The sequence below is a fragment of the Microchirus variegatus genome (assembly GCF_963457635.1).
Source record: "Microchirus variegatus genome assembly, chromosome: 6".
Classification (NCBI taxonomy): Eukaryota; Metazoa; Chordata; class Actinopteri; order Pleuronectiformes; family Soleidae; genus Microchirus; species Microchirus variegatus.
The window spans coordinates 26,654,426-26,666,180 of NC_139807.1; positions in this window are offsets into that span (position 1 = coordinate 26,654,426).

Consider the following 11,755-nt stretch of genomic DNA (forward strand, 5'->3'; position numbering starts at 1 on the left):
TTTTTATGTGCAGGATGACAGCCTCACAAAACTGTATTATTCAGGCCCAATCAGGTTTATATCCTCACTGTGGAGACATTAATGCTCCTTTACACAGACTTTTCTTCACTGACTCTTTATATACACATGCTGTATGCTGTGTATGTATGTATGTGTGTATATATATATGTGTGTGTTTGTGTGGACGTTTTTTAATGATTTAATGATAATCTGCTTATCAATAAAACATTTTTAGGCCTTGTTCAGTTGTAATATTTATGCTCTTCTCAGTCATCTGCGTCAGTATAATCACAGCTGTATTGACCACAACAATGTGTGGAAAATGAAGTTAATCCTTCATCGCTGTCCTTGTCATTTAACTGTCACAATAGACCTCATTGTAATGAGCGCTTCTTCTCCTCATGGTTCCATCCATCTGTTCATGGATGCTCTGAATGACACCGTTTGTAATCACAGAGACATTTTCAATCGAACTCATGCCTCTCACTGTAATGAAATCAGAATTTAACTTAATTACACAGACAGTAAACTGCAACACGCTTTATATTTAACAAGATGTGCCTTTATCAGTCACTTCTGACCACGGCACTGGTCAGAAGTGACTGATAAAGGCACATCTTGTTAATCTCAGAGCATATTCTTTATATGACACATCACCCACTGATGATAAACAAGAGTGGGCACTGTACTGATGCTAACATACTCAGCTAGCAGAATATAGCTGGAGGGGGATCAGTGTCTCACAATGAGCATTTATGCAGACGGAAAGAATGATTGACAGGACCACATAAGCCGATCATGCAAGAATGCAAGCGCTGGAATCTGAGCAAAATAATGTGAAGATTAAAAACCTCCTGAAACATCGTCCCTGACGCACTGTTTCTTCACAGTTAGCAAATTAGCAACAAACTGGTGAAGCTACATCATGCGAAATGTCTGTCTCTCACCTCACTCTTCACTTCCACACATCTCTAAGGTGTTTATCATGGTGGTCTGACATGGTGGTCTGACATGGTGGCGTTTGTAGAGAAGACCTAGACCTGATGTGAATATAAACAATACATATAGGACTTGATTTACTAAAGCTGTGCGCGTGCAAAACGTGCGCAAACTGGATGTCACATTGCGTTGATGCTGATCTACTAACAGGGCGCTACGAGGATTGCGTCTCTCAGACGGGCAAAATAGCACTCGCAACCCATTTAGTGGTCTTGTCTCAATTAATATGCAATGTGGGGCGTTGGCGGGCCCCCAGGCTTAGCGTTGCTTGTTTATTTGTTTTAAATAGATTTTTTTTTACACACCACAGATTTTTCTAAACTGGGGAACAAGGGCTCTGCGCCCCATGTAATCAGCGCATCGCCCAGGTGCCGATTGAAACCGAGTTTACACTATCAAATGCATCATTATTACGGTTACATTGTTCTACGGTGCAGATTATGAATTCCCTGTGACATTTACTTCACACCAGAGAACATTCTCTCTCTTTGAGCAGTTAACTAAAGAGATCAGCTCATCTGATGCATCTGTTATTCCCTTAATAACATCGCTAAAGCGTCTTCTACACAAAGATTGAGACCACGGAGTGACAAAAATGAAAGGTGCGCTCAGCTCAGAGTCTGTCACCACTTTTTACTAAGATCTACTTGGATCACCTGGATTTCATCTCGACTGTACTCGATCCTCGTCATAAAGATCATTATTTGTATGTAGAGAAATTATCCAGTCTGCTTTGGATACGGAGATCCCGCTTGGAGACGGAGAGCACAGTAGCTGATGTGCGAATGGCGCAGGAGAGGGAGAAGAGAGCAGTTCAGGGGCGTTGCGCAGAAATAAAAGGGCCATCTGTCTGCACCAGATGAGGCAGATAAGGGGGCACTACCACTTTTTTATTTATGTTGATTTATTTTACTTTTAAATGTAAAAGGTCCCCAAACACATTTCTGTGTATGATTGTGAATGTTTTAAATAACAAGCATACAATAAAGTTTGAATTTAATTTACCAAACCAGACTTTTGTAACTATAACCCGCAACTCGGAACCGGGAATTTCCTCTTAAACAACCAAAATGGCTGTAAATTAGTCATTACATTTTGCATTAATGTACTCTTGTCATAACATTATTGTGATTTGGGTCTGGATAGTTTGCCAACTTTAAGAAATACCGCAGTTTTTGCTAAATCGTGGTTGTCGTGATTCCTAGTGAGTGTGAGCTAATTGATTAAGACTGCTCTTTAGTTACAGCCACAGCTGTCGCTATATAGATTTCTGGCACTTACCAATAGTTATGTTAACTTAACGAACTGTCCAGGGTGTACCCTGCCTATCGCCCAATGTCAGCTGAGTTAGGCACATTTGAAGAGGTAGATAATGGATGGATGGATGGATGGATGGATGGTAACTTAAAGCCTGGAACAATTTGCCCTCCGTTGCAGTTAAGGTATTATATCCATGAGTAAGTTTAAATAAGACTGGAAGCTTTAAGGCCTTAAGTAATTATTAATTAGAGAATGATATCCCTGAGCAACCTTTAATATGAGAATGTTAGCTGAAGGCCTTAATAGTTAAGATTTCTGGGTCTGAGTCAGGACAACCTGATCCACTTTCTGTTTATCTCCACGAACACAGCTTCATAAATGGAGCGGCTTCAGATTGGAAGAGAAATGAAATTGGTGTAAATTATTTCAACAACAGAGCAACAACAACAGCAGCAGCAGCAGCACATGGAGGCTGAAAGAACTTGACGCATGTGTGTTCTTTTTCCCAAACAAACTCAAGAGGACTTCATTACCTTGAGACGTCGATGACGACTAATTCCTGTTCAATTCACAGAACACGCCGTCTCCACGATCGTCGTGTCTAAGATGATCCTAATTTGTGTCAGCTATACGCTCACCATCTCAACAAAAGAGGCTTTATTATGGTCTGTGAGGGACAAATATTGGACGTCCACAGAAGAAGGTGATCATTGTGGTCACTGACACTCGTCCCAAGGACAGACAGGCGGACAGACAGCGTCATCTGGCGTTACAGTCACCCTATCCCTTAACTCTAGCCGTAGCATCAAATTGTCCCATAGGGCTTCCCAGACCTAACAATAACAGGTGTCACAGATATAACAGGACAAACGATTACTGGTCTATTTAAAATGTGTATTCTTAATATTACAACAACTTCTTTGTAAAGCAGTGAAGCATCACTCCGTGAAGAAATAAATAATAAAAAGTGTATGGTTTGAGAAACATTCAATCATTTATTTGATCTATTTATTAAGTATTCAAACAATCTGATCCTTTGTGATACTGTGAAAAAAGTAAAATATATTTAGTTTTGCTTATTTGACCTTTTTGATATTGTCTGTCTTAACTATTTTAACACTTTAAATCTTCTTAAACTTTTCATTTCTTTCACGCTCTTTTCTAATAATGTGTTATGAATCCTAATCCTAAGCTTTGTATGACGTCTTACAATCCGTGTTGTTTTTAAATGCTCCTCTACAGGATCTTGATTCTGCCCGTTGTGTATGAAAAGTACGCTCGGTAAATAAAACTTTATTTATTGCCCAGCGATGTCTAGAGATAAACAAAACATTTAATTTGAGAAAAAGAGACCCAAATAGAAATAGAAATATCATCATGAGATTACCAACCTCTGCACAGTTTATTTCCATCCAAGTTCCCACACACAGAAACACACACTTACACACTTACACACATACACACATACACATAACTGTGGCCTGACTCTTCTGTTCAATGGCCATATACAGCACAATGATGATCTCAAGTGTGTCGCACCAATAACATAATAGCATAATAACCTATGAACAACAAGAACTCTAACGCTTTGTTTTACATTTAACGAGGTATCTTTTTACATACGTACATTTCCTGAGAAAAACAAGTGCAATGTCAACAATATTATTCCTTATTTGACGATTTACATCCCACTGGATCTATGAAGGCACAATCATTTAGTCACAGGTATCTGGAAGTGAAAAACATAGTAGTTAATGTGATGATGATATTTTCACAAATAACACCCTGCAGGCCAGTTCTGGCCTGTGAGCCATACGTTTTACACATGAAATATTGAGATTTTAGAAATGTCCTTGTTGGAGATTAACTCATGTTTTCAGGATTTTTAAAGTCTTTTTATGTAATTTAGAGTGCTCGCTTTGATTCTCCAGTTACAACACTCTCTGACCAATCAGTGGCCAGCAGTCTGTTGACATCATATTTCAGTATCAGGTTCAACTCACTCCACCAGAGCAGGTACCATAAACAAAGCACCAGGTACTATACTAACTAGAATCAAGTCATGCTGGATGTGCATTATTGAAAAGCTCCATAAGAAATGCCTAAAAGAAAAAGTTAAGATTAAAAAATTATTGTCCCAATGTTTCTAACTGTAGTCATTAATATTAATGTTGGAATACTGTCACGTTAAAAACACCTGTGCTGTCAGATGAGGTTAAAAAGTGGGACGTTGGGGGTAAATGTGACACCAGGAAAGAAAGGCAACGTTGACACTTTGTCAAAAAGGGTTTGACGTCTGCATTTGTTTTGATTTACATTAAGTCAATAAGGCAATCCTCACCAGGACGTGTTTTTTTTTTTCTGTCTTTTTCCCCCCTGCGCCCCCTGATCACTCGACCTAGAAACAGATGTCTCTTAATTGTATACAATGCACACTGAATTCAGATGAGATAGTCTGCTTTTAAAAGCCAGCCGAGCAGCTTGTTGTGACTCATACTTATGTTTATTGTTATGTAACCTTCGGCAGCCGTAGTAATTGTGACAAGAAGGGAAAAAAAGGAGGAATGGGGTTCACGTCAGTTCACCAGGGACCATTAGATCTTCCTGCGACCATTGATTACAGATATAAAATGATTAGAGCGGCTTTAATCCCAACATTTTTTAAGCTTTTTAAGATTAACAACTCGTTTACTGGGCATTTATAAATGTTTTTTATCATCCATCCATCCATTTTCTACCACTTTATCCTCCACACGAGGGTCGCAGAGGTGCTGTGCCAATCTCAGCTGACATAGGGCGATAGGCGGGGTCACTCTCACACCTACGGTCAATTTAGTGTCCAGTTTACCTAATCCCCATATTGCATGTGTTTGGACTGTGGGAGGAAGCCGGAGAACACGGAGAAAACCCACACACACGGAGAGAACACGCAAACTCCACGCAGAGAGGCCCTTGTTCCAACCGGGGCTCAAACCCAGGTCTTCTTGCTGCAAAGAATGCTAACTACACCAACTGTGTGGCCAAATGTATTTAATATAAGACATGAATTCCTGAGTTTACACATACTGTACCGAGCTATCATCAGTCCTCCATCTGCGTCACTCTCTGCGTTTAAAAATACATCTGTTTTGCACTATTTTTGCACCTTGATATAACTATGCACTATTTTTGGTCTCACACTGAATATCACACTTAAAAAAAAAAAGCCATACATACTAAATACTTCTTTAATTAAAGCACAACGTGTAAAATGTAGCAACATTTATTGGTGAAGTTGCAGCTGAATATCTCTCACACCTCACCCTCCCTTTCAACCTGTGCAGCCTTCAGTTAGCATCAAAACGTTTAGTTTGGGGGGGGGGGGGGGGTTTCTGATAATGATTTATGTGACCCATTCAATAGGTGCATAAAGAAAGACAGTATCAATTTGTTGTTCGATGATTAACTTCCTTTTTGTGTCCACTAGATGGCAACTTCATAAACAAATATTTATTTACATGAATTATATGTTGCACAAGATGTGTCCAGCAACCACATAAAGACAGGGGCAGCATATTAAGTCAGGTATTTATTAACTGACCGAGGATCAAGAGTTTCACAACCTTTACCAGATACATACAACAAACGTATGTCAAGATGCAGTCAAATTATCAGTCAAAATCATTATTTAGATGTGTTGCTAAATGCATCTTAGAATACTCTCTTACACGAAACAGTCCGATTGTCTGATTTGCGTGAAGTTTGACCTGCAGTTAAACCCTGAGCGATACAAACGTCAACAATGTTAGCATACAAGCTAACGAACGTAGCTTCAAATGACTGCTGTACGCTGCTACGAGCCATAAACAGCTAACTCTTTGCTCAGTTTACCTGTGACGCAAGCACGTTTGTGCATGCACATAAATCCTCATTAAAATGCATTGGAGGGTATGTTTTTCGAAAAAAAATACTTTTAACACATTGAGTCAGTGGGACCATTTTTGGGCGATTCTCCACACCAATCAAATTGCCCCAAAAGAGGCAGGACCATCAAATATGACTTGAATCTTACGATTCTGATTGGACAATGGCAGATAATGTCTATAAGTTCTAGAACACTGATTTAAAAAATACTTTTTCTAGTTGGTAGGACGTCGCCCAAATCGTCCCTATACACCGTCCGCCCCGATGCTAAGTAGCAATCTTATATATCTATGCTAGGTAGCAATCTTATATATCTATGCTAGGTAGCAATCTTATATAGCTATGCTAGGTAGCTATCTTATATATATATATGCTTGGTATCTATCTATCTATCTATCTATCTATCTATCTATCTATCTATCTATCTATCTATCTATCTATCTATCTATCTATCTATCTATCTATCTATCTATGCTAGGTAGCAATCTTATCTATCTATCTATCTATCTATCTATCTATCTATCTATCTATCTATCTATCTATCTATACTAGGTAGCAATCCTACCTATGTATCTATGCTAGGTAGCAATCTTGTTTGTCTGTCTGTCTGTCTGTCTGTCTGTCTGTCTGTCTGTCTGTCTGTCTGTCTGTCTATCTATCTATCTATCTATCTATCTATACTAGGTAGCAATCCTACCTATGTATCTATGCTAGGTAGCAATCTTGTTTGTCTATCTATCTATCTATCTATCTATCTATCTATCTATCTATCTATCTATCTATCTATCTATCTATCTATCTATCTATCTATCTATCTATCTATCTATCTATCTATCTGTCTGTCTGTCTGTCTGTCTGTCTGTCTGTCTATGCTAGGTAGCAAACTCATCTATCTATCTATCTATCTATCTATCTATCTATCTATCTATCTATCTATCTATGCTAGGTAGCAATCTTATCTATCTATCTATCTATCTATCTATCTATCTATCTATCTATCTATCTATCTATCTATGCTCAGTAGCAATGTTATCTATCTATCTATCTATCTATCTATCTATCTATCTATCTATCTATCTATCTATCTATCTATCTATCTATCTATCTATCTATCTATCTATCTATCTATCTATCTATCTATCTATCTATCTCTCTATCTATCCTAACTGTAAATTACTCTTCCTCTTTTTCCGACCGGATGTGACATCTGTGACAATTGAGTTCCTTAATCTTATCTCACATGAAATAAATCTGCGTACACACACACACACACACACACACACACACACACACACACAAACACACACACACACACACACGTTTTCCCTCTCAGTGAACACAGAGGAACATGTGCGTGGCATCTGTTCCAGCATGCAGCTCTGACAGTGTAACAGTGCAATGATCCTGCACGGCCACATTCATGTTGAGCGTCTGCGAGTGTGAGAGGGAAAAACAGTGTGGAAGGAGCACTGAGAAAATCTAACCACTGTGGGGTAGTGTTTCCCTTCACAAGGCCTCAGCCACGTTCATGTTCAATAGTGTGTGAATGTTTAATAATAGAGGACCTTGCTTACTGCTCTTAGAGAATAAATGTATTTAAGTATTCAGTGATCTTATTAATATTCACTCTTCAATCTCTGATATGTTCTTTTTTGTTGTTGACAAAACTATTCAGTAAAACAAAAGAGGAAAGTTTATTCACTTTTAATACCAAGTAACACCTGAGAAAATACTGAGCTCTTAAAGTAACAACATTATCAACAACGTTAAAACACAACAATGTAAATAAACCGAGCAAAGACGACACAGGAGGCAGATTTATTCCCAACAGGATCATTTACTCTCTCATCATCATCTTCATCTTCCTCACGTGTACTTCAGACAGTCGTATAATATTTTTTAATACGTTCTTTTTTATAGTTTTACAACATGAAAGGAAAAAAATAGGCCAAACAGACAAACACATGAAACACAGACAGGGTCACCCTCGGTCAGGCAAAACAGTTTGAGATTCAGATGTCAAAAAAGAAAGTTAAATATAAAAAGCAACAACTCAAGTTTTCCTGGTAATATGCACACTTCTTTGCTGCAGAGGTCAATCGTTCCATTGTGTACATTTCCTGTACTGCGTTGGTTCTCAAAGTGCGGCCCGGGGGCCAATGGCGGCCCGCAGAAACATTTCTGGCGGCCCGCGGTGAATTACAGTTGATAGTTTTAATCCAGGAGGTACTAAGCTTGTTAAATGTTTATTGGACATTACTGGATACAGACCAATAAGTGTAAACAAAAATTGTATTTAACTGGTTTCTATATGGTGAATTTTAGTGTATTATTGGGTTATAAGCTGTTACTAAGCAGGTAGCTACAGCCCCCAATTTCTATTTACCCAGTAAATATATGGTAACAGAAATGTGTTACTTGGTATTAACCTGTAATTAGAAGTTTTTTTGTTTTTTTTTTAACGTATCACAATAAGGGTACACTTAGGAGATCAAGTTGGTATCCACCTTTGTATGTACATGCCTATAAACCATGATGAGTAACAGTCAGCTAATAGCCCAGTAAATGTACCACTAATACTTGCATATTTTGTATCACTTTAAGTACCATTTTATACTTGCCAAATGTATATTTTTATTCTAGTTGTGCCTATTATGTTTTGTGTTGTGTATTTGTAATGTACTAAAAAGACAATAAAAACATTTGTCAAAATAATATAATAAATAAATAAATAAAAATAAGAAGGTAAGAACAATGGCCAACATACTGGGCAATTACCCAGTAAATTATGAAGTGTCATTATATTAATGCTATATTACTTATAGCTAAACTGTAGAACTGCAATCTGGTCATTAAAATGATTACAAATGGGATTTATTTCTCTTTTTTTTTCCTTTGACGGCCCTCCGTTCCAATGTTGGGTCCCTAAATTGGCCCTCAGGTATCAAAACTTTGAGAACCCCTGCTGTATTGTTTCTATCCTATCAAGGATTGTTGGAGACACCTTGTTCAGCCATTTTCTAGTTATGACCTTTACGCAAAATTCCTCAGCTCCACTCTGATCACATAACCCTGGTATAAACACTAAATAGTGTTTCTGATTATCCTCCAAGTACCACTGGTGGTACATGTTTGAGAGCGGATGGATTAATAACATGTAGCACATGAAACTGAGCAGCAAAAATAATTGAACAAGAGCAGGAACCACTTATCAGCACACACACAACAAAAGGACAAAATCACCCTGGACGTCACACACGCTCGTTCCCCTCAAGCCACAGAGACAGATCCGTCACAGTCAGGACCAACAGAGCCCTGTCAAGCTTTGCGTCTGTCGCGCTATTATTCAATGGTCCTTTTAACTACTATTTATTAGGCTTCGTTAGCTTGACACCATGTGTCTAATGTCTAATGTGGGCTGTTGTTGGGTGTGGATATACGATGCCCTGCTGCTTCTCCACATGTGAAGTTCCTAACGAGGAAAATAAAGTTCTTTGAATTGAACGACAGCCAGCGCAGCCCGCATTGAACTTAATCATCAAATAATTCTCTTTCTCCAGGACGGCTGACAGTTTTTGACCTTTTGACTCGCGACTGCACTTGCACAGCTCGACCCAGATCTTTTATGTTTACACTGTAAATAAGTGCTGGCTTTTATGCAAATCATGTTTTCTATACACTACCGTTCAAAGGTTTGGACTCACCTATACAATTTTTGTTGTGTTTTCCATTTAAAGTCACACTTTTATTCATCAAAAGAGTTGCAAAATGAAGACATTGAGAAGATTAGAAATAATGATTTTTATTCAAAAAATAACTTTGCCCTTTCATCAAAGAATCAGCAAAACTGTTCTAACATCATTGCACAAGGGTTTTCTAATCATCCAATAGTCTTCTAACGCGATTAGCAAACACAATGTACCATTAGAACGCTTGAAATGGGCCTCTATACACCTATGTACATATTCCATTAAAAAACAGACGTTTGCAGCTAGAATAGTCGTTTACCACATTAACAATGTATAGAGTGTATTTCTGATTCATTTAAAGCTCACATATAGTGGTCCTGTTGCACATATATGTTAGTTATGGAGGTCTACTTACAGACATTAACTTGTTTTCATGTGCTTTTCCTTCAAAAATAAGGACATTTCTAAGTGACCCCAACACTTTTGACTGGTAGAGTGTGTATATGTGCATATATATGTATATGTATATATATATATATATAGGTATATATATATATATACACATATATACATATATAAATGTACATATATATACACACATTATGTGTGTGTGTATATATATGTATATGTCTTGAAAGGCGCCTTCAAATATAATGCATTATTATTATATATATATATATATATATATATATATATATATATATATATACACACCTATATATACATATATAATGCATTATATTTGAAGGTGCCTTTCAAGACATTTACATATATCATAATATGATCGGTGTGTGTGTGTGTATATATATATATATATATATATATATATACACACACACCGATATATATATATTTATATATATGAACCCTCACAAATCATGAGGCTGTCGCTGTTACTTAGATTTATCAGTTCTCTAACAACCTGTGCTCATGCCATGGACATCTGAGGTTTTATAGGTGGTAATACAAGCACAATATACGACCTAAAATGTAATTATCGTGTTTGTATTTAGCCTAGAAGGAAGGGTAATTAATCTGTCCGGAAGTGGACCACCTCAACAGGAACTTTGTGGGAAAACGTGCTTGTTTGTCATGGAAATAACAGTAAAATAAGAATTTAAACGAATCTGTTTTGTCAAACGAGGAGCTTCAGGAGAACATGCTGCACTATAATGAACAGAGATGCATATGTAGTTGCATTTTCTGAATTCTTACTCCTTCTAATAAAAGCTTTACTTCCAAAGCTTGTTAGAAGCTCCATTTGCTCTACATATGAATGTAATTAAAAGCAAAAAAAACAAGCAGTTGCATAAAAACAGAATGTTCAATGGCGATGAAAGATAGTAAAACAATAAAACCTTGAGAGATAAAAAAAAAAGGAGGTAAAACCAGAGCGATAATAAAAGCAATAGACGATAACTGTGATGGCAGTAAAAACGAGACACTGCTTCATTCTTTGTCGAAGCCACTTCACTGATAATGTATCGCTCGTAATCCAATCCCAGTTTCTATATGTGCAGAGCAGGTGTTCACGAATGCCTCCGGCTGCAGGAATACCAAACATTGTCACCACACCCATGTGCACCTTGTCCTTTATTTGGTTGATTGCCCTTTTCCCCATGCACCACTGATTATATCCTATAATGTGAGCGGTGGTGATGCTGTCAGTGCCAGGTGCTGTCAGGTGTTATCACAGTACGTTTGTAAGTGGTGTGTGAAGAGGAGCAGGTCACTCTCACTGGGAATAAACACAGGCAAGACAATGGCAGCCACTTTGGTTTTATTACAACTGTTTGACGTATGTTGGAGAAAATATTTATTCAGGTATAAGAAGTCGATTCTTTTCTCTTCAGATACATTTATTATTTCATAGCAACTGAGTACATTTACACTACCATTCATTC